The sequence below is a fragment of the Pleurodeles waltl genome, chromosome 5, assembly GCF_031143425.1.
Source record: "Pleurodeles waltl isolate 20211129_DDA chromosome 5, aPleWal1.hap1.20221129, whole genome shotgun sequence".
Lineage (NCBI taxonomy): Eukaryota > Metazoa > Chordata > Amphibia > Caudata > Salamandridae > Pleurodeles > Pleurodeles waltl.
Genome location: NC_090444.1, coordinates 1624511052 through 1624531610, shown reverse-complemented (window position 1 = coordinate 1624531610; position 20559 = coordinate 1624511052).

Here is a 20559-nt window from a genome sequence, read left to right as displayed (position 1 = left end):
GACCTTCCTTTATCAACAGTTAGTCGCAAGGCCTTAGTCACTTTAAGAAGGGCAGATTTAGCACTGTGAGCCAGTCTAAAAACATTTTGTGAGGGGTCTAACAGCTGATGCGTCTCTAAGAAGTCCACTAGCAGACTACCCAAATGTTTCTCCACAACTTAAGCCACAAATGGTAGAAGAGAGATGGGGTGATCATTTTACAGAAGGGAGGAGTCAAGTCTGGGTTTCTTTAGAAGTGGGATAATTTTGGCATATTTACATGGAGTGGGAACCGGAGCAATAGACATAAAAATGTTAGCCATGGGAATAAGAGTCTCCTCCACTTTAAGCATCAGATAATACACTACAGGCGAATCCGTTTTAAGCCTATTTCGACATGTTTAAATAGGGAGCACAGGTACCTTACTCCCTTTTAGCAGGGAAACGTGCACAGTGTTCTAAAGAAAGAAAAGCAGATAGGGCAATAATTAGGGGACATCACACAAAAGATGGTCATTTCCTACATATAGTGAATACAATTTTGGGTTTTTAATATCACCCTTAACTCTATGAACATCTTCAAGGGTCTTTACAAAGCTATTGGTTCCAATTGTGGCCCCTTTTTTACATGAGGAGGGAAGTATGTTGTTTCTATTTTTGAACAACTAGTTAATATCTGCTCTACCTCCTTAGTCCAGAAAGGATCAGACAAAAATTTGTGAATTATAGCAAAGTTTAAGCTTGTTTCTGAGCTGGAAAAAGTCAAACCTGCACCCATATCAGGATTTACACCTCATATAGTCCAGATTCCAATCTCTAAATCTAGACAGAGCAAACATGTTGCCGAAGCCTCTACAAAGTACCTTACAGATGGAAACAGCCTCAGCAAGGATTTGCTTAAAAGTACAAGGTATTTTAGCATCTAGCAATTGTAGCTTGGGCATAACTGCATTTCAAACATTAAATGCAGTTTATAGCACAAAAACAATATAAAAAAGATTTGTAGATCACTCAGCTGCTTCCGAAGAAGTGTTTCAGCGCTAGTGACATCGGTGGGTATACATAAAGAATTAAACAGCAAAGTTAAAAAGAAAAGTTTTCAAATGTTTCCCAAAAATCGCTTCAGAAGAAGCTAGCTGAAAGCTGGTTGGAAGGGCATTCCAAAGCTTCACAGTAATGAATACAAGGGATCTTCTTGCGTTGTGCACCCAAGGAATCTGAAGTAGTCTTTGACTACTAGAGCTAAAAGATCTAGTTTGAGAGTGGGTCTTAATGTTCATTTTAAAACATGCAGGACCTCTGAGATCCAGGGCTCTAAAGGCCAAAGTAGGAGCCTTAAATTGAACTCACTTGACAATTGGCAGTCAGTGAAAATGTCATCAATAGGGCATTACTTACCAAAATGGTGGAAATTTCAGAATCAGTTGAGCTGTAGCATTTTGTACAATCTGTAAACAATGTAGTAAAAAGACAGATAAGCCCCAATACAGGCTATTAGCGCAGTCCATTTTAAACATCACTAGAGAGTGAACAATGGTCTTATGTGTGTCTTTAGGCACAAGATGTAACATTCTCCTTAAAGATGTAAGAGTGGCAAAACAGTTGGCCAATACAGTTTTCATTTGAGGAACAAAGGAAAGATTGGAAAAAAAATGATCTCTATGGTCCTGGTAATTGATGCAGAGGAAGAAGGAGTCCCAAGCCCTGAAGGGCATCAATTCTATGTGTCAGGATAGCACATAATACTGAAAAAGAGGACCACAGTTTTATCAGAGTGCAACCTGAGGCAGTGAATATTCATCCAATCTCATATGGACATTAAGCACAACTTAAAGGAGTTGAGGGCCCAAGATTCCTTCTCATTGATCAATAGAAGCAATTGGGTATAGTCAGCATAGGACATCACCTATGGTGCCCTTGGGAGAATGATTTTGAAGTAAACCTTCAGATAATGCAAGATAACAGAAAGAGTATGAGTTTGTGGTTTACAAAACTCCCAAACATCACCCCACCACCCCTCCTCCAAGACCTGCAGTGATAACAAAGGATGGAAATCAGATGGGATGGAGGAGCCTTGAGCATGACTCAATTAAGAAAACATGGTCTCCACAAGAACTTCATCAATCCTCCAACTGGAGAGAATGAATAGTAATTCAAAAAGGCAAAGTAGGGCTGTGATCAGGAAGGGTCAGATCAGTATAGGCAAAGATAAACATCCAGGTGGCTCAAGCTCATCTAAATTATAACAGGGCAACACAATGTTTTCAACTGTACAGATTAGCACAGGAAATATGTTTATGGTCAAGTGAAATCTGATTTATCTAAAAGCAATATGTATTCCAGGGAAAATGAACCACAAAGCAGATTACCTAAATCAAGTTGTTCCTTCCTGAATGAATTTCAGACTATACCCGAGCATTCAAAATGATATATCAGACATTAGATTTTCCTGTGATAGGGCTAATTACATATTAAGACACCACACCTTTAACTCTATTTTGTTCACTGTGTCAGGGGCAAAAGGGAATGGACAATGATCTAATAATCAGATTGCTGAAAAGTTTGTTGTACACTTGTCTTCTGATTTCACTCCTCCTAAGGATACTTAGGAAGATTCAGGAAGAGAGGGTGTAATTTTAGAGTAATTTTAATGTCACAATGGGCGAAGAATTTTCTTCTAAATATGTTAATCCTTCTATTTTGGGTATCAGATATTAGCTGGTAAAGGGAAGAGTTTGAAGGAACCTCTAGTGCTTGCACCCAAAGCTTCCTTTGTCTTTTCTAAAAGAGAGCGAGAAAGCAAAATCACTTCTGTTTTGGCTCTCAACCCACCCCTGCCCATCTGTGATGCACACTGACATCAAAAACACCCGCAGAAGCAATGAGGAAGGAGCAGGTGGGTTGCTCCTGCTCATGTCAGTAGGGATTCTTTCACTCAGGCAGCCTTACAACATTTTAGGGAGGCATTGATGAAAAAAGGAGCATCGTCCCTTTCCAGCTTTGTCTCCTTCAAATAAAACCCTGCACACAGATGCTATGCAATCCACAAGAAGGAATCCACTAGATACCAGGGAATCCCCTTTTTGGGGGGGGGGTTGACCCCTCTGGCATATGGGGCCATCCACCTACAGGGGCATATGTTTTAAGCTAAATGTTTGTTTGCCCAGGGGGCAGTCAGGCCCCCATGAAGGATATAATCGCCACCATTGAAAAAGACGAATGTGCAGTGGCATCCAGTAGACCTTCAAGAAGGTTTGCTTTCTGGGAGGGTCAGCTTTCATATTTGGGCTGACTCCCTGGGTGGCATCATTTTTCATTTAAGTGTTTGTTTTTCCAGGGGGTGATTGGGCCCCCAAAGAGGGCATGTTCTGCTCCCCAAGGGGAAAATCAAAAAGGTGGCTTAAATGGCTACCTGGTTTAAACAAGCCTAGGGTAGTCTGGCAGTGAGTGTCAGATGAGCTGGTCTCACTGGGCTGTCTTTTAGCAGTTTGTGGGCCTGTTGTATGGTCTGAGGAGTCAGTTTTTGCTGTTGGTTTTCCGCACAAATGCATACACTCTTCCATACCTTACAAAACACCTATACAGAGTGTCTTTACAAGGCTAAAACTGCCCCCCAATGTGTTAAAGGTGACCACTTTTTACTTTGGTGCCCAGGCCTAGTTTCTCTCCCAGGTTGACGCCAATGTGGTCTCATGCCTAAAATGTAATCTGTTGCAATGTATGACAAAGGGGGAAAAGATTCTAACCATTATTTTACAATCCTCCTCTTTCCAGTTTCACAATACTGGCATGTGTGGTACTGCATGCAATTGCTTTTATATGGCTCTTACTACCCCTGGCAAAGCGTTGAAGGTCTTTACTATATGCTCCATGCTGGTCCAGAAACAAGGAATACTGGTTATTGTTAATTACTGAATTAGTCTTCTACTCTTGAGGCAAACAGAGACACAATTATGTTAAAAAAGGAATCCTTACAATTTTACATGAATTCATTTTATGTACCAGTTGTGGACTATTTAGGAATACCAAAGTGTTAAGAAATGACTAGTATTTTTTTTAAAGAAAGGTCCAAACTTGTGAATTTCGCTAAAAATAAACAGTGGCTAGAGTGATCTCACCCCTTGTCCCATGATGTATGCTGCAGTAATGTGTGCGTTGCAAGCTGAAGTAATAGTTTGTTCTTTTTTAACTGTATGACCACAATTGGAGAAGTTCCTGGATAAGTTCTTTGGAGCTTCAAGAGCAAAGCTTTTTTGTTTTTCAAACTCTTTGACATCTCTCTCTCTCTCTCTCTCTCTCTCTCTTTCTTGCTTTCTGATACAAACAAACACACATACACACACACACGCACAACGATTTGTACGCATACTTCTGACTTTTACATAGGACATAGCAATTCAGGAGGAACTTTTTATACAGTTAACAGGGATGGCATCTTGATGGTTGACAGCTGCATGGGCCCTAACTCAAATAATGGAGGACAATTCTGAGGTAGGAACTCATACTGAGAAAAGGTATGCTAGAGGGGATCATGGAGCAGGATCTGCAAGTGATTTTTCAGTTGGTGAAGTTCCATCGGATGATGACTCATCTTCTAGTGATTCCGAGAAACATTGTTATGGCAGTTGATGTCCTTTTGCAAGCACAATCTGTGCAGCGGAGACACAGTAGTGGGGTAGCGCAATTTAGAGAGCAACATCATCTAGCATAGACAGAATGCTCTCTTGGCAGACCCCAAATTTAGTTCAGCCCAAATTTCCCCCATTCACTGCACACCTTAAATGTAAATTCAATACTGCAATGTTTTGAGTGTATTACGCGCTTGCTGGATTTTGATTTCCTTGAGAAAATTGTGCACCAAACCAATTTTATTGCCAAACAGTTTCTGAGGGAGCATGGAGGTACTATTGGCCCTCATTCTAGGGCACACTGCTGAACTCCCACTTCACTTAGTGAGTTGAAAGAATTCTGGACCTTACACTGAATGTGGGATAAGCGCACAAACCAAGCATACAGTCCAAAACTAGTTACAAGTAGAGACAAGTTTTTCATTTTACAGTGCATGTGGTGTTTTAATGGTAATTCTGCAACATTGCCGAAGACCATACAGAATATGACAGATTATTCATAATTAGGATGGAACACTTGTCTGCCCCCTCCCTGGACCCTGTCCCCCAGGGCTCAATACATTTGTTAAAGGGAGGTGGACCACGCAATCCCCTTTCCTGAGCCTTTAAAAGGCCTTGGGGACTCCATCCCCCAGGGCTGTAACTTACATTAAAAGGGAGGGGTTTACACAGGCCTCCTCCCCTCCGCCCCTTCTCCCTGAGCCTTTATTGGCCCACAGACCCCATCCCCTAGGGCCATCTCACTTGCTGTGCCCTGGGGAGCCTAACCCTGGGACACAGTGGTTTCCACAAGTACAGGCAGGGAAACATGTTTGCTCCTGTCTGGCTAGAGCATTTTGAAATCTTCCACCAAACTGGAGCAAACACAAAGTCAGCTGGGACAGGCTTGTATTCTCTTTCCCTGCTGGCACTGATGCTGGGAAAGAAGCAGAATAAGACATTGCTCCTTCCCAGAGGAAGCAGCAAAAATAGCTGCTCCCTCTGGGTAGAAGCGGTGCTGAATCCCACACCATGCAGGAAACTGGCTAGGTCCACGTGGGCCTTTGGACTCCCCCCAGTGGCCCCCATCTGTGCATGGTGGGTACCCTGGATAGGCACCAGGGCACCCATGTATAATAAAGGCAGGCCCCAGGTGATGGGGTCCCCTGCACCATAATAGGTTAGGGGAGAGGACCTCATGCCCCCTCTTCTTTAAAAACAAACGGCACTGGGGTATGTGGTCCTAAGAGCCTTGTGAGGCTTCGAAAGGGGGAAGGCTGCGTGGCCCCTTGCCCTTTCAATGTATATATAAGGCCAAGGAGGATGGGGTCCCAAGGGTCTAAGACGCTTTGGGAGGGGGGCTGCATGGCTCTCCTTCCCTTTTAAAATGCATATGGACTGGGGGGATGGGGTCCAAAGGGCCTAATGAGGCTCAGGGAGAGGGGGCATACAGTCTCCCCCACCTTCAAAATAAATGTGGCCCTGGGAAATGGGTTCCCCAGGTCCTAATGAGCCCCAGGGAGAGGTACTACCTGCCCACCGTCCTCTTTAAAAAAATCGAAGACCCAGGGGGGTGGGTTCCCCAGGGAAAGAGAAGGCTGGGGGAGGTGAGCAACATTTCCCTTCCCATTATTAATTGGCTTTGGCCTGGTGATCCAGATAAGGCTTGGGAGGGGGGCCATGCAGGTCCCTCCCCTTTCAGACAAATAAACCTGCCCTGGGGATTGGGTCCCCAGGGCCTATGAAGGCCACATGGACCCTGTCCACTTTTTTATTGTTTTGACCTCGGGGATGGAATCCTCGGAGACTAAAAATGCTCAGGGAGGGGGGGCTGAGCGGTCACTCCCCTTTTTTACTATATGTGGCCCTGGGGATGGGGTCCCTAGGGCCTAATAAGGCTTACGGAGGGAGGCTGCAGGCACTCCTCCCTTATTCATTGCCAGGGAATGGGGGCCCCAGGTCCAATTAAGGGTCCAGACGGGCCTGCATGCCCCTCCCTTTAATATATATGTTTTGGCCCCAGATGATGGTGTCCCCAGGGCCCTAAGGTGGACTCTACACTGTGCACACAATAGGCTGCGCATGGTGTGGGTTGGCAGCCTGCTGGGGGGTTGGCCACAAGGGCAGCAACTCCCTGCTACGTGCAGCCAAAAGCAGTGCACAGCATGGGTTGAATGTATGCGGGGCATTGGAAGCAGAGCCTGGCTTCAACACAGGCCCTGTGGTTAATCTCACGCCACACACAAGCAAACACCATGCACAGTGTGGGGCTGGCTGCCTCTGGGAGGCTGCGGCAGTTGAAGACTGTGCACGGCAGAGGGCTAGCTTTACATATTGCTTTAGGATAAAAAAATATATAGATATTCACTGAAAAAAAGAAAGGCTAAAATACGATTGTAGTTAGGTGGGTGCATATATCACTGACAACACTAACTTTTTAACAAAAAAAAAACACAGACATTCACCAGTAAAAGTTAGCAGAGCTGACTATAACTTGCACCCCAGCCATGCACTGCCTATGCCCTCACATATTACATCACTGATGACATGTTCTATGACATAATTTATGACATCACTAATGACAATGACGACAACAGAAGTGGAGGGTGTTCAAGGCAGGTCCAGATTTGTGAACACAACCAGCCCACCCATAACAGCACTCCTGGCCACAAGCATTGATTTTGGGGGGTGAGTCGGCCAGTAGAAGCACAAGTGGAGTGCTGCAGAAGGTGTCCAATATAACAGGGAAAGGTACAATGACAAATAGTCTGTGTCCGAAACATGAGCAAGGATACAAACGCTTTCAGGACTACTACCTTGAAAATTATCACTCTGAGAAAGGAATGAACTGACAGCCATTATCTGTCCAACAAAGAGCCAAGAACACAAACAGCACCACTCACTCCAGTAACCCTTCAGGCGTAATCATGGAAAACTGAAGAATTGGATGGCGACTAAAGGTCAATGAGGCAGTGGGTGTCTTTGAGAAAGGGCCACTTTTAACATGGTTAGCCCCCACTATTTGCCTGGAAAATGATGTGGTTTCGAACTGTAAGTGTCCTGGGCCCCTGCTAAACAGGTTCCCAGAGCTAGATTTCCCCAAAACTGTACCATGTTTGGCACTTAAGCCACCCTTGTACGTCCCTAGTAAATGGAACTCCTGGTACCTGGGTACTGAAGAGGAACTCTTAGAGCTGCAGCACCAATTGTGCCACTCCGAGAGGCCCCACACCAGCCTCCTGCAGACTGCCACTGCATGACAAGGTGTACCCAAAGTTGCAAACTCAATATGACACTAACCATGAGTACTATGTCCACCAACACTGTATGCAATATAAGTAAGTCTCCCCTTTGGCAGGCCTTACCGCGCTAACGCAGGGTGCACTATAGTGAAGGTGAGGGCATATGCGTGTGTAAACAACTATGCCCCTACTGTGTCTTTGCTAATTCTTGGACATAGTAGGTATACAGACAAGCCATAGCAAATGCATGTGTGGGACACTGGTGATTACGCATTCCCCAGCTACATGATGGCCTCTCTGAACCCTGGGTTGTTTCTTATCAAACAACTCAGAATAACAAACCCACACTGATGCCAGAGAGGATTTATCACAACATGTTCCCAGACGGCACCTTAGGGGTGGCCCCTGCAAAACCTAACAGCCCTGGCATGGTTGCTGACTGGTCTTAACCAGCCTGCCTGCCACCACCAGACATGATTCTGGACTCCTAGGTTGAGAGCCTTTTCATCTCAGGAGCCAGAATACAAAGACTTTCCTGGGCAGAGGTGTCACATCTCCTCACCCAGGCAGGCATCCTGCACCAGTGGTCCGCTTCAAAGGCTTTGCCACCTTTGAAATCTGACCCCTGTTGCAGCTGCTAGCTGATGAAGGCAGCCCAATGGTTTTACCCTCCATTTTAGGTGGGAAAACTAGTGGGAAACTTTGCAAGGGTAGGTGGCAGGGCCACCCTCAGTCTGCACCACCCCTCAGGTGTGGCAGGCTAGGTGACCACTCCATTTAATTTTCCTCTATCTTGGATGGTAGGAAAACTAGCCAACCAGGGTCAGGGATGTGTCCCCTTCCCACAGAAAGTGGTCACGTAGGCCCGTATTTATAGTTTTTTAGCTGCGCATTTGTGTCATTTTTTGGCGCAAAAGCGGCACAAACTTACAAATTATAATTGTACTTTGTAAGTTTGCACTGCTTTTGCGTAAAAAAATTACACAAATGTGGCACTCAAAAAGTATAAATATGGGCCTAAGTGGTTGTGGCCACACTACTCTAGGTGGCCCATTGGCCACTACCAGGTGCTCCCCCTAACACCTACTAAATGCAGTATTTAGAGGGCATCCTCTGACCAAGAATTTACATTTGACAGACACAAGAACAAAGACCTGCTGCACCAAGAAAAAGGCACCAAACCCTGCGGCTGCTCCATTGGCTCGACCATTGCCACTGAAGTTTGCTATCTGTGTAAATTGTATGGTTAATTGGTTTATCCATGATTGGCATATTTGATTTACTAGTAAGTCCCTTGTAATGAGCACTAGAGGTGCCCAGGGCCTGTAAACCAAATGCTACTAGTGGGCCTGCAGCAATGGTTGTGCCATCCACCTAAGTAGCTCTGTAATCATGTCTCAGACTGCCACTGCAGTGTCTGTGTGTGCAGTTTTTAACTGTAAATTTGACTTGGCAAGTATACCCATTTGCCAGGCTGAAACCTTCCCTTTTCTTACATGAAAGGCACCCCTAAGGTAGACCCTAGGTAGCCCCAAGGCAGGGTGCAGTGTATGGTTAAGGCAGGACATAAAGTAATGTGTTTTATATGTCCTGACAGTGAAATATTGCTAAATCCATTTTTCACTGTTGTAAGGCCTGTCCCTCTCATAGGTTAACATGTGGGCCACCTTTAAATCCTTTAAATACGATTAAAATGTAGATTCCCTTTGGGAACAGATAGGCATGTGGAGTGTGGGGTCTCTAAGCTCACAATTTAAAAATACATCTTTTAGTAAAGTTGATTTTAAGATTGTGTGTTTGAAAATGCCACTTTTTCAAAAGTGGGATTTTTCTTGCTTAAACCATTTCTGTGACACTGCCTGTTTGTGGATTCCCTGTCTGTGTCAGTTTGACAGTTGGGCTGGTTGCACCTCTCACTAGACAGTGACAAAAAGGGAGCAGGGGTGTAGTTTGATTTCCTGATGAGCCATCTGTGCTAGGAAGGAGGTGAGGAGTGGTCACTTACATCTGAAAGGGCTGTGCCTGCCCTCACATAATGCAGTCTGCAACCCCCTGGTGTGTGTCTGGTGCCTGGCCTAGGCAAGGCAGGATTTCACAGGCAAGAGAGACTTTCTTTTGAAATAGGCCTATTTCAAAGGGCAAAATGGGTATAAGAAGGGCACCCAAAACCACAGACTTTAGATCACTTCTGGACATCAAGAGGAACCTCTGCCTGGAGAAGAGCTGAAGAGCTGAACAGCTGAGGAGGAGTGCTGCACTGCCTGAGACTGTGCTTTGTGGAGCCGTCCTGCAGTTGCTGCTTCTGCCTGTGCAAGAGGACAAAGACTGGACTTTATGTTGCCTTCCTTCTTGTGAAGAAATCTCCAAAAGCTTGAAATAGAGCTTGCCTCCTGTTCTTGAAGTCTCAGGGGCAGCAAAGACTTCTCTCTGTCAGCATCTGGAGCCTCTGCCAAGTGGTGCCCATCCAGTTCCTGGGACCCTGAAAGGAGAAGCTAGCAGAACAAGACTGAAAATCCACGCACAGACCACCGTGTGGGGAAAAATTTGACGCACCTTCTGAGACGTGGCAGAAAAACGACGCGCCGGCGGCTTCACATCAGAAATCAACGCTCCGCCAGCATTGCGGCTGGAAAATCAACACACGGAACTGGCAGAACGACGCTCACACCCGCTGACAGAGGCTGTTAACTTCGGCAGGATTTTCGACGCAAACCTTGCTGGGTGCGGAAAAACAATGTAATGCCTGCCCGGACCCAAGTGCTGCCCCGATCGTCTAATCGCTCCCCTGCAGGGAGGAAAAACAATGCACCCCGGTCCGACCAGAGAAGGAGAAACGACGCACGGGTTCGCTTGCAGGTAAGAAATCAACGCACCGCTTACCTTTTTCTACACACACTTGCCCGTGCGTGTTATTTTGATGCTACCCAGGTACTTTTCAACGCTAACAGTGTTTTACCTGTTTTCTCAAGGATTTTAGACTCTTTTTGTTTTTGAATCATTAACTTGACTTGTGTATGTTGGATTTTGGTCTTGTTTTGTTTAGATAAATATTTTCTATTTTTCTAAACCTGTGTTGTGTAATTTTGTAGTGTTTTCATTAAGTTACTGTGTCTGTTGGTACAAATACTTTACACCTAGCACTCTGAAGTTAAGCCTGCCTGCTCATGCCAAGCTACCAAGGGGGTGGGCGGGGGTTAGCTGAGGGTGATTCTCCTTTACCCTGACTAGAGTGAGGGTCCTTGCTGGACGGGGGGTAACCTGACTGCCAACCAAAGACCTCATTTCTAACAGGGCCCAATAATTGGCACAAAAAATCTAAGAGATTTCTTTGTGTAATTTTTTTCAGCACATTTAACGCCTGCATAGAGCATTGGCAAAGTCAATAGTGTGGCATATAACTAGAAGTGCTTGGATGCCTCCATCTATGCACTAGTCATCCATGTGTGCTCTCAGTCATCACTCATCATCCTTGCAGTTATTCATCTTTGACGGGCATATAACTAAAAGTGCCAGATACTTCCATGCATGCTCTCACAAATCCATGTGTGCACTCACTCACTTACTCATTATCCATGCAGTCAGTCAATTTGCACGGAAGCAACTAGCACTCATTAGGGCAGATCTGCCACCTTCCTAGCAACGCAGTGCAGCAGCCAAATAATCTGCACTGCATTGCGCGAGAAGGAGAGAGCAGGAGAGTGCCATATCTGCAGAGATATGGCTCTTGCCTCCCCTTTCCCTAGCACTGGGGCTGATTGCAGCTGCCGTGTGCCACACACACACTGTTGCGCCTTAGTGCAAGGGTGTGTGCGATAGCCTAGCATTAGTTTTGTACTGGAAGGATGTCCTTACAGTACAAAATACTAGGCCGGGACAACTTCTACAACTTTTCCTACTTTGTATGTGTGCTGCACAGTGCAGCACGCATACAAAGTAGGAAAAGAAAGGAGAAATGACAACATTTCTCTTTTTAACACCTGGTTTTAAAAGGTGTTACTTTTTGGCGCAAACCCCTGTCTGACATTTTTGATAGATAAGGTTTTGTGTAAAAAAAGGTGGGTGGTTGCATGGGAATGCCCAGGTAACACCCCTTTGCACTATTTTTGGTCATTTTCCAATGCAAAGCAAGTTTTGCACTGGAAAAAACATTTCGTACTGGTTTGTATCACTTTCATGGTGGAAACCCAGCGCAAAATGTTGGTAGATCTTGCCCATTGTTTCTTATTTGTATTAACCCACTAGTCCCTTCACCATTCAATATTGTTAGACTGCTTGTTTATGAGATGCATGAGAGCACAGTTGGTAGCTCAGGGCTATTTCTCTCAAAGGAATGAGAGGATTTGTCTATATTTGTATGTTTCTATTGTGAGTGGTGTGAGAGTGCCGTTAGCAGGATGATACTGCTGGTCTGAGGGATCTGTGAGTGGGTGACTGCTAGTTTGAAAGATTAGAAAGTGTTGCCTGTAGAGTGACTTTGTGGAGTGTCTGAGTGCTGTTGGTAGTGTGAGAATGTAATGTTGTAAGGGTGTGACAATGCTGTCAGTAGGGTGAGAATGCAGCCAAGATTCTGGTAGGTGATAGGCAACACAGTTGCCGCGCTGCATTGCGTGACAAGGGGAGAGCAGGAGAGCGCCATATTCTGATAGAAATGGCATTCTCCTCCCCTTTCCCTAGAGCCTGCGCTGTCGTCAGCTGCTGTGCTCCACTTTGGCGCTAAGGTGTGTGCGTGAGTCTAGCATAGGTTTCCTCCCTATACAAAATACTATGCCTAGACAAGTGCAAATGCTTTTCCCACTTTGTATGTGTGCTGTACACATACAAAGTCAGAAAAGCAGGGAGAAATACAAACATTTCTCCCTTTTGCATCAGCTTTCTAAAGGCGTTAATTTTTTACACTAAACCCTTTCTTCTGATGTTTCAGAATAAAGTTTAGCATCGAAAAGCTTGGGTCATAGCATGGAAACACCCATGTACCACCCACGTAGTGCCCCCTTGATGCAAAGTAACACAAAGAAGCGTTCAGCTCTGCTTTGCGTTACTTTGCCACACAAACCAACACAAATACCTATTTGCGTTGGTTTGTGAATGCCAAAAAAAGGTTTGTATCTGTTTAGCATTCAAAAAGTAAAGCTAAACTGTCACTTAAGCTTTGAGAAGCTGGGCCGTAGTGACTACAAAAATTATCAGGTAATTATGAGGTATCCACTGTTTCAGCTTATCGACAATCTATAAACAGGTTTCATGAGCTATTGTTTGAAGGTGTCAGCAGAGGTCTGCTCTCAGATGACCAGTACAAGTTTCTACTGGTACGGAAACCAGTAGCACCTTGCTTCTATCTGTTACCCAAGATACATAAGGACATTTGGAATCCTCCAGGTCGACCTATAGTGTCAGCAAGAGGCAGCTTACTGGAGAATGCTTCCATTTACTTAGATTACTTTTTGAGTCCGTATGTATTTAATTTGAGTTCGTACTGTAGAGATACCACGGATTCCTTGACAAAGATACAGGACATTCCGTGGCAAACCCATTACATCATGGCAACTATAGATGTTGTATCGTTGTATACTTGCATCCCACATGAGAAGGGAATTCAGGCATGTAGACATTTCTTTAGGGACAAACCGATCAGATTTTTAGAACACTCTGAGTTGCTTCTGAGTATATTAAGGTTTTGTCTAGAAAATAATTTCTTCATATATGAGGATCAGTGGTACAGACAAACAACCGGGACTGCGATGGGAAGCTGTTTTGCTCCCAGTTATGCCTGTCTCTTTATGGGGTGGTGGGAAACACAATTGGTGATGTCAGATGAAAATTTGAAATGGTTCCAACATATTATTTTTTGGACACGATATATTGATGATATATTCATGATATGGGATGGTCCTGAATCAGTATTGTGTGATTTCCTGAATTCATTACCTAATAAGGATTTGAATTTGCCTTTTTCGCACAAAACACATAAACAGGTTATGGAATTCTTAGATGTAGAGGTCAGTGTAGAAGAAGGCACTCTTCATACCAAATTGTTCAGGAAGATCACATCTGGGAACAGTATAATACACGCCTCAAGTCACCACCCACCTAATGTTAAATGGAGCATACCCTATGGGGAATTGCTTAGAGCTTAGAGAAACTGTAGTACCCCACAAAGTTTTGACAAGGAAAAATTGATAATGATACAGAGATTCAGATCGAGGGGATATCCATATAAAATAGTGAAGAATGCCTGTCGTAAGACAGAAGGAGTTCAGAGGGCAGAATTATTGGTTCCCAAAAAGAAAGAAAAAGGCATTAATACCCCGAGATTTGTGACAACATTCAATTCATATTCCTCAGAGGTCAAGAAGATTCTTATTAAATATTGGCATCTCATCAAGGCTGATAAAATAATTGGTCAGTTAGTCAGTCCTACTCCAATGATAACTTACAAAAGAAGCAGCTCTCTAAGAGATATTCTCGTACATAGTTATACAAGGAAGATATGTCACGTTGTAGATGCTCCTCAGACTCGGTGTGATGCAAATAAAGGTCCACCTCCTGACACCACCAAGTCACCTATATAAACCACGGTGCATTGGAGTAATCAGGTGAGGGAAGGAAGGGGAAGGAACAGCAGGGACGGGATATCTGTAAAGAGAGGAATACACAGTGTTAATATCACATTGCCTGTCTACTCTCGCAATGTCTCGCTAAAGTACCAACGACCGTACCTGCCCATAACTCATGAGGGCAGAACTAGTCCAACGCCTATCTGTGCTCCATCTGAATCATAGATGGACGCCATAAGCCAACAATTAACACCGATGATCTCTAATGGGTTGCTCAACACCCACTTTTATACAAGATAGTCACGAAATCATGAGGAAACAGAAACGAAAAGAAAGGGAATAAAATTAACGACGATAAGAACCTATCTCGTAGTCCTTTCTATGACTCAGTTAATCCACTAAGCCCCATGTCATAGTCACGCAATTTGTAGGAATAACCCTGTGTTATTTCATTACGTATTGAAAAGAAAAATCGTCCCGGCAGTTCAATTCGCGCAAAAATAAACATTAACCTTCTGTCGTAGCCAAACATATAATGTTCTCTGGCCCCAAAGATAATCGTTCGTGCTTCAGAAGTTACCAGTGTCCTTGTCGAACTGTAATAATGGGAAAAAGAAAGGCGAGGGATTCCGGCACCAAATCGTCTCACCGCTTACCACCTCTCCTTCGTGTCGGGTTCCCCAGGGAAAATAACTCGACACTCCCGCTGATATCGGGAAGGTCCCAGGCTTCAAGGAAAACCGGAGGAGGAATTATACCTCCTAAGCAAACAACTCAACCTCGGAAACGCCGTCAACAAGAGCCCTCGTTGTCCATCCGACTGGGTTCTAGGAAACGAATAACGCACATTACTTCCTGTATGTGCTTGATTTTTAAGCGACCTCTTCCCCTCTAGGCGTCATGGGATATGTAGTCCAAAAGGACTACATTATCCCGATCGGCAATGTAGGCGCCGCGGCTAACACCTGACAGTACGCCCGCCTCCAAAGCGCCTCCTAGGACCAGGTTTAGAGGGATGACGGGCATGAAACAGCTGTACCGCCCTAGGGGCATGGATATTGCTTTCCGGCTCCCATGAATCATCCTCAGCATTGTACCCCTTCCATGAAACCAAGTACCACAGCTTACCCCCCATGTCGTTTGGAATCCAACACTCTGCGCACCTCGTACTCCAGCTGCCCATCTCTGACCACCGGAGGCACCGCCTGCCGGGTCGCTGAAAGAGCCGGTTTCAAAAGGCTGCAATGAAATACCGGATGGATCCTTAAGGAAGCAGGTAAGTTGAGACGGTAAGCCACAGGGTTTATCTGGCGTAACACCTCATAGGGACCAATGTAACGAGGATGAAAGACGCTACGCATCTTGAAGAGTATATACTTGGTGGAAAGCCACACTCTATCGCCTGGCTGATATGCCGGCCCCTCACGCCGATGTTCATCACCCCACTTTTTATACTGTTCTTTGGCCTTCTCCAGATTGAGTCGTATCTTCTTTTGCACGGATTGGAGATTCTTAATCATGGCATGAACCGTAGGTTGATCCGTGACTTCCCTAGGTATGTTTATGGGCAACATTTCCGCGTGGAACCCCGTGTTAGCACGAAAAGGAGATTCCCGTATCGAGCTATGCCAAGCATTGTTGTATGATAGTTCTGCCAGCCATAGCAACGAAACCCAGGATTCTTGAGCGTCCTTTGCATTGCACCTCAGATATTTTTTCAGGGTTTGATTGAGGCGCTCCGTCTGGCCATCTGTTTGTGGGTGGAAACTGGTGGACAGTGCGGATTCAATGCGCAGCACCTTGCACCACATACGCCAAAACCTAGCAACAAACTGGGGGCCTCTGTCCGAAATAATGGTTCTCGGTAGACCATGTAACCGCACCACTTGAGACAAAATTAGATGGGCGGTTTGACTGGCTGTAGGCAGATTTCTACAAGGGAGAAAATGACCCATCTTGGTAAGGCTGTCGATTACCACCATGATAGCGTTGTACCCCTGATCCATTGGTAATCCTACCACAAAGTCCACGCTAATGGTTTGCCATGGTTTATCCGGAGTGGGCAAAGGTATCAGTCTGCCCTGGCTCTTTGCTTTTTCTCCCTTGGCCCGTGCACATATCTCACACCGAGCCACCCAGGCCGCAACGTCTTTAGCCCAACCTTCCCACCTGAAATGTCGTTGAACTATTTGCGCCGTTTTGGTGTAACCAGGATGACCAGCCGTTACCGCATCATGACACCAATTAAAGGCTTGCACTCGGAGTTCACGTGTTGGCAAATACAAACGATTACCTTGCAATGGTATTCCATGCTTAAGGGTACGGTCCTGACTTAACTCTGCCCATTTCTTCCACTGAGCAGCAGACTTATGCTTAGAAACCTTTTCTAAGAAATGGGAGACATGAAGGGCACAAAGCACTCTTTCAGGTTTGATGATTGCTTCCTCAGGTCTTGAAGCGATGGTTCTCACGTCCTCTTGTCGAGACAGTGAATCTGCCTTGCGATTGTCAACCCCAGGACGGAAGGTCACCACAAACTCGTATTCTGAAAAAAACAGCATCCACCTCATTTGCCGCTGGGTAAGTTGTCTTGCCTCCTTCATATACTGCAGATTTCGGTGATCAGTATATACCGTGACCGGGTGTTGAGCTCCCCATAGGTAGTGTCGCCATTCCTGGAATGCCTTTTTGATGGCTAACAATTCCTTTTCTGCCACCGTATAGTTAAGTTCCGCAGCCGATAGTTTCCTAGATAAAAACGCAACAGGATGAAGCTGTCCGGTGGTTTTGTTTCTTTGTGATAACACGGCCCCAATCGCTATATCCGAGGCATCCGCTTCGACGATAAAAGGGGCATCCGGCTGTGGATGTTGAAGTATAGGTGCGGAGCAGAAGGCCTGTTTCAAAAAGCAAAAGGCCTCCTCTGCTTCCTCTGACCAAACAAAAGACACCCCCTTTCTTAGTAACCTTGTTATAGGTGACACAATGTGAGAAAAATGAAAGATGAATCTTCTATAGTAATTGGAAAACCCAAGGAAGCATTGCACGTCTCTCACACTAGTGGGTACTGGCCACTCCTGAACAGCCTGTATTTTTCTTGTCGACATGCAAAACCCTTCAGGGCTTAAATCCACCCCCAAGAACTCAACCTTCCGGACATGGAACTCGCATTTGCTCAGTTTGCAAAAAAGACTATGCTGTTGCAATGCTAGGAGTACTAAGGAAACATGGTCAAGGTGGCGCTCCAGGGATGTGGAATACACCAGAATGTCATCTATATAAACGATCACGAAACGGTCTACGTATTCCTTGAGAACATCGTTCAGAAAATACTGGAATGCCGCCGGGGCGTTACACAACCCGAACGGCATTACCAAGTACTCAAACAGACCATAACGGGTTTTGAACGCCGTTTTCCACTCGTCCCCTTCGCGGATTCTGACCAGATGGTAAGCTCCCTTCAGGTCCAACCTTGTATAGATTACCGCCTCTTTCACCTGTTCCAATAACACAGGAATGAGAGGAAGAGGGTATCTATTCCTCACTGTATTCTTGTTCAGCATTCGATAATCGATGCAGGTTCTCAACTCTTTATTAGCTTTAGCTATGAAAAAGAGTGGAGAGGCTGCCGGAGAACAAGATGGTCTAATGAACCCGATCTCCAGGAAGTGATCCAAGTATTTTCTCAAATGCTTGGTTTCTGGGTCTGATAGAGCATATACCCTACAGGAAGGAAGGAGAGCTCCAGGAATCAGATCTATCTTGCAATCATATACACGATGGGGTGGCAATGTCTCAGCCTGACCTTCGTCGAACACATCCTTGAACTCGGCATAAACAGAGGGCAATATCACTGTTTTCTCCATCACTGTGGCCAACTGTAACCCTTGAGCCAATGCTAACATGGGGGATTCGTCATACAAGAAGCAGATATTCTCACACCTCGAGGACTGAAAACTAACCGTCTTGGTTTGCCAATCTATAACAGGATTGTGTTTTCTTAACCAGGGCATTCCTAAAATAATTTCATACTGAGGAGCCTTTATTATATCCAGTCTAATTCTTTCTTTATGTTCCGGAGATACCCCATTGAAGATCAACCCAACGTCCTCAGTATGTTCTGTAAGGGGCCCAGATTTCAGCGGTGTACCATCAACCGCCAACACTATTTCGGGGTCCTTTCTCGGAATGCTAGGAAGTCCCAATCTCCTAACCACCCCTGCATCTATGAAATTTCCCGTGGCTCCGGAGTCTATCATCGCCCATACTGGAAACTTTTGTTCTTTGGACACCAGCTCCACTGCTAACAAAAGGTGGGACGCCTTTTCCTCCTGTGGAAAAAGGGCTAAGGAAGTTAACCGTAACACCGGTTGGGGTTCTATAATGGGCAAATCCTCTTTCTCCGATGTTTTTCCTGCCGTAACCGCTGCCTTTTGAGTGGGGGAGTAGGAGAATCTCTTACATGGTTTTTGGGGACACTCTCTTACATAATGACCCTTCCTGCCGCAATACATGCACAACCCCTGTACCCTCCTACTCTCCTTCTCAGACTTCGACAAGGGTGCCCTAACGGCTCCCACGTCCATAGGCTCCCCACCTATATCATTGGGAGTAGAAACAGATCGCACTTCCCTTTCTGGAATGCCTGGTCGCCTATCCCCCGCTCTACGCTCTCCCCTTCTTTCTGCTAATCTGTGGTTCAGTCTCAGGGTAAGATTCACAAGATCTGTACAAGTGGAAGGCTGCGGATCTATTTGAGCGAGTATATCCTTCATGTCGTCTCATAAACCTTGATAATAGAGAGACATTCTCTTCTCCTCTGGCCACCCTGATTCTGCCACCAATCTATTAAAGGTCGTGAGATAAGAGACCAGATCAGACCTCCCCTGTCTCAACTCCAGTAATTCCCTGTCAGCACTAAAAGTGGTTGTCCTATGATCAAACACCCTCTCGAAAGCCGTCCGGAAGGCATTCCAGTCTGATAACAAGGGGTCATCGTTCCTGACTAATGGTACGGCCCAATTGGCTGCGTCTCCCGAGAGATAAGAAATAGCGAACATTACCCTGGAAAGGTTAGAGGGAAAAGACGCGGGTCTACAAGAGAATTGTAGAGACAACTGAGTTAGAAAGGCCTGAACTTTCCTGGGGTCCCCTGAATACCGTTCCGGGCTGGCCAAAGGGATAGGAGGGGAGACATTCACGGTTACCTGTGGGGTGGATGCTGAAGCATCGAAGGGATTCCTAGTAAGCCTTTCTACCTTTTTCTTTAACGCTGCTGCCTCCACCCTAGAATTAGCCAACTCTTGTTGCACTACTACTAACGCCTGTAATACATCATCCATAGACGCCATCTTTGCATCACACCGAGCGGGAGGAGCGTTATTCGTGGGTGCGTTATTCTGTCACGTTGTAGATGCTCCTCAGACTCGGTGTGATGCAAATAAAGGTCCACCTCCTGACACCACCAAGTCACCTATATAAACCACGGTGCATTGGAGTAATCAGGTGAGGGAAGGAAGGGGAAGGAACAGCAGGGACGGGATATCTCTAAAGAGAGGAATACACAGTGTTAATATCACATTGCCTGTCTACTCTCTCAATGTCTCGCTAAAGTACCAACGACCGTACCTGCCCATAACTCATGAGGGCAGAACTAGTCCAACGCCTATCTGTGCTCCATCTGAATCATAGATGGACGCCATAAGCCAACAATTAACACCGATGATCTCTAATGGGTTGCTCAACACCCACTTTTATACAAGATAGTCACGAAATCAGGAGGAAACAGAAACGAAAAGAAAGGGAATAAAATTAACGACGATAAGAACCTATCTCGTAGTCCTTTCTATGACTCAGTTAATCCACTAAGCCCCATGTCATAGTCACGCAATTTGTAGGAATAACCCTGTGTTATTTCATTACGTATTGAAAAGAAAAATCGTCTCGGCAGTTCAATTCCCGCAAAAATAAACATTAACCTTCTGTCGTAGCCAAACATATAGGCGGTCATTCTGACCCTGGCGGTCAAAGACCGCCAGGGCGGAGGACCGCGGGAGCACCGCCGACAGGCCGGCGGTGCTCCAATGGGGATTCCGACCGCGGCGGTAAAGCCGCGGTCGGACCGGCAACACTGGCGGGCTCCCGCCAGTGTACCGCCGCCCCATTGAATCCTCCAAG